Here is a 4,079-nt window from a genome sequence, read left to right as displayed (position 1 = left end):
GTTTTTTAGGACATGATTCTGCACAATATATATCAAATTCACTGTAATCCAGCAACAAGTTCAAAAGATATAGCCATTCGGTCCAAAAGTGCTTATCTCACCGAGTTGAAGCGTTTTTGAATCGGAGTGGAAATAACTAATGAATTTCATCAAGCTGGTTTCTGCTGTTGAAATATGTTGTTTAGGATATGATTCTGCACAATATATGTCTAATTCAGTGTAATCCCAATTCAGATTCATAAGATATAGCCATTCGGTCAAACAGTGCTTATCTCACCGAGTTGAATCGTTTTTGATTCGGAGTTGAAATTATAAATCAATTTCATCAAGCTGGTTTTGCTGATGAAATATGTTGTTTAGGACATGAATATGCACATTATATGTCAAATTCAGTGTAATCCCATTACAGATTTATAAGATATAGCCATTCTGTGAAACAGTGCTTATCTCACCGAGTTGAATCGTTTTTGATTCGGAGTGGAAATTATAAATGAATTTCAGCAAGCTGGTTTTTGCTGTTGAAATATGTTGTTTAGGACATGATTCTGCAAAATATATGTCAAATTCAGTGTAATCCAGCCACAAGTTCAAAATATAGAGCCATTCTTTCAAAAAGTGCTTATCTCAATGAGTTGATGCGTTTTTGATTAGGGGTGGAAATAACTAATGAATTTCATCAAGCTGGTTTCTGCCGTTGACTTATGTTGTTTAGGACATGATTTTGCACAATATATGTCAAATTCAGTGTAATCTAGCAACAAGTACAAAAAATATAGCCATTCGGTCAAAAAGTGCTTATCTCACCGAGTTGAAACGTTTTAGATTAGGAGTGGAAATAACTGATGAATTTCATCAAGCTGGTTTCTGCTGTTGCAATATGTTGTTTAGGACATGATTCTGCACAATATATGTCAAATTCAGTGTAATCCAGCTACAAATTCAAAAGATATAGCCATTTGTTCAAAAAGTGCTTATCTCACCGAGTTGAAGCGTTTTTGATTAGGAGTGGAAATAACTCATGAATTTCATCAAGCTGGTTTCTGCTGTTGCAATATGTTGTTTTGGACATGATTCTGCACAATATATGTCAAATTCAGTGTAACCCAGCTACAATTTCAAAAGATATAGCCATTCGGTCAAAAAGTGCTTATCTCACCGAGTTGAAGCGTTTTTGATTAGGAGTGGAAATAACTAATGAATTTCACCAAGCTGATTTCAGCTGTTGAAATGTGTTGTTTAGGACATGAATATGCACATTATATGTCAAATTCAGTGTAATCCAGCAACAAGTTCAAAAGATATAGCCATTCGTTAAAACAGTGCTTATCTCACCGAGTTGAATCGTTTTTGATTCAGAGAGGAAATTATAAATGAATTTCATCAAGCTGGTTTTTGTTAATGAAAGATTTTGTTTAGGACATGATTCTGCAAAATATATGTCAAATTCAGTGTAATCCAGCTACAAGTTCAAAATATATAGCCATTCGGTCAAAAAGTGCTTATATCAATAAGATGATGCGTTTTTTATTAGGAGTGGAAATTACAAATGAATTTCATCAAGCTGGTTTCTGCCGTTGAATGATGTTTTTTAGGGCTTGATTCTGCACAATATATGTCTAATTCAGTGTAATCCCATCAAATATTCATAAGATATAGCCATTTTTTCAAAAAGTGCTTATCTCACCGAGTTGAGGCGTTTTTTATTCGGAGTGGATATAAGTCATGAATTTCACCAAGCTGGTTTCTGCTGATGAAATATGTTGTTTAGGACATGATTCTGCACAATATGTGTCAAATTCAGTGTAATCCAGCAACAAGTTCAAAATATATAGCCATTTGTTCAAAAAGTGCTTATCTCACCGAGTTGATGCGTTTTTTATTAGGAGTGGAAATAACTCATGAATTTCATAAAGCTGGTTTCTGCCATTGAATTATGTCATTTAGGAAATGATTCTGCACAATATATGTCAAATTCAGTGTAATCCAGCTACAAGTTCAAAAGATATAGCCATTCGGTCCAATAGTGCTTATCTCACCGAGTTGAAGCGTTTTTGATTCGGAGTGGAAATAACTAATGAATTTCAGCAAGCTGGTTTCTACTGTTGAAATATGTTGTTTAGGACAATTATTCGACACAATATATGTCTAATTCAGTGTAATCCTATTACAGATTCATAAGATATAGCCATTTGTTCAAAAAGTGCTTATCTCACCGAGTTGAATCGTTTTTGATTAGGAGTGGAAATAACTAATGAATTTCATCCAGCTGGTTTCTTCTGTTGAAATATGTTTTTTAGGACATGATTCTGCACAATATATGTCAAATTCAGTTTAATCCAGCCCCAAGTTCAAAAGATATAGCCATTCGTTCAAATAGTGCTTATCTCACCAAGTTGAAGCGTTTTTCATTAGGAGTGGAAATAACTAATGAATGTCATCAAGCTGGTTTGTGCCGTTGAATTAGGTTGTTAAGGACAGGATTCTGCACAATATATGTCAAATTCAGTGTAATCCAGCAACAAGTTCAAAAGATATAGCCATTCGTTCAAAAAGTGCTTATCTCACCGAGTTGAGGCGTTTTTGATTCGGATTGGAAATAACTCATGAATTTCATCAAGCTGGTTTCTGTTGTTGAAACATTTTTTTTTATGACATGATTCTGCACAATATATGTCAAATTCTGTGTAAACCAGCTACAAGTTCAAAAGATATAGCCATTCAGTCAAAATGTGCTTATCTCGATAAGTTGAAGCGTTTTTGATTAGGAGTGGAAATAAGTAATGAATTTCATCAAGCTTGTTTTTGCCGTTGAATTATGTTGTTTAGGACATGATTCTGCACAATATATGTCAAATTTAGTATAATCCAGCTACAAGTTCAAAAGATATAGCCATTCGGTCAAAAAGTGCTTTTCTCACCGAGTTGAAGCGTATTTGATTTGGAGTGGAAATAACTAATGATTTCATCAAGTTTGTTTCTGTTGTTGAAATATGTTGTTTAGGACATGATTCGTCACAATATATGTCAAATTCAGTGTAATCCAGCCACAAGTTCAAAAGATATAGCCATTCGGTCAAAAAGTGCTTATCTCACCGAGTTGAAGTGTTTTTGATTCGGAATGGAAATAACTAATGAATTTCATCAAGCTGGTTTCTGCTGTTGAAATATGTTGTTTAGGACATGATTTTGCACACCATATGTCAATTTCGGTGTAATCCCATCACATGTTCATAAGATATAGCCATTTGTTCAAAAAGTGCTCATCCCCCCTTGCGGGGTGGAGCGCCCAGGGTTTTTTTTCCCCAACCTTTTGTCATCCTGTGTGGGAGAAGGGCAAGCGAACATGTCTTGTGACAACTCCTAGCGGTGGATCACTCGGCTCATGCGTCGATGAAGAACGCAGCTAGCTGCGAGAAGTAATGTGAATTGCAGGACACATTGATCACCGGCACTTCGAATGCACCTTGCGGCCCCGGGTTCCTCCCGGGGCCACGCCTGTCTGAGCGTCGCCTGACGATCAATCGGAAGCGGGCCCCCCTTTTCTGCGGCTGGGCTCGTCGGAGCTGAGCCTCGCAAGCCTCCGTCCCCCCAAGCGCAGACTAGAGAGACGCGCGCGGTTGTCGGCTGGTCGGCCGCCTCGTGCGCTCCCCTAGGCCCTTCCCTCTCCGCGACTCCCCTCGCTGGGATAGTCCCGCGTGAGTCGGGGCGCAGCTGCCGGCGGACGCTCCGTCTCCACGCAGCCTGCGCCACGTCAGCGCGCGGACGCCTCCCCCCGGTGAGAGAGTAGCCAAATAGTGGAACGTGCTGTCGCGGGGACGTGTCTCCCCTCCCCTCCCTGTCTCCCGACAGCGTGTTGCGTGCCCTTTTGGAATCCGACCTCAGATCAGACGAGACGAGCGAAGAGGGAAGAGCCCCGCACCGAATCCTCGCCGGACAGGCCGGCACGGGACATGTGGCGTACGGAAGTCCGCTCGCCCGGTGCGGCTCGGGGGCCTGAGTCCTTCTGATCGAGGCTCAGCCCGTGGACGGTGTGAGGCCGGTAAGGGCTCCCGTCGCGCCGGGGCGCGGTCTTCTCGGAG

The 4,079-nt window shown here is 40.4% G+C and overlaps 1 non-coding gene and 1 pseudogene across 1 annotated transcript; both read left to right on the top strand.

Moving 5' to 3' along the window:
* Positions 1-3,355: 3,355 nt before the first annotated feature.
* LOC147213091 (5.8S ribosomal RNA) lies at positions 3,356-3,509 on the top strand. Its single transcript, XR_015104773.1, has one exon. It is a non-coding gene; the product is annotated as a 5.8S ribosomal RNA (ribosomal RNA).
* A 364-nt stretch (positions 3,510-3,873) lies between these two features.
* The window catches only part of LOC147213090 (28S ribosomal RNA), a 5,073-nt pseudogene continuing 4,867 nt past the window's right edge, over positions 3,874-4,079 (top strand).

This window comes from Fistularia commersonii, unplaced genomic scaffold, assembly GCF_037954325.1.
Source record: "Fistularia commersonii isolate RoL2024-O1a breed Wild unplaced genomic scaffold, RoL_Fcom_v1.0 HiC_scaffold_39, whole genome shotgun sequence".
Classification (NCBI taxonomy): domain Eukaryota; kingdom Metazoa; phylum Chordata; class Actinopteri; order Syngnathiformes; family Fistulariidae; genus Fistularia; species Fistularia commersonii.
Note: the sequence above shows the minus strand (reverse complement) of the source record. Positions and strands in the feature narration are given on the sequence as shown.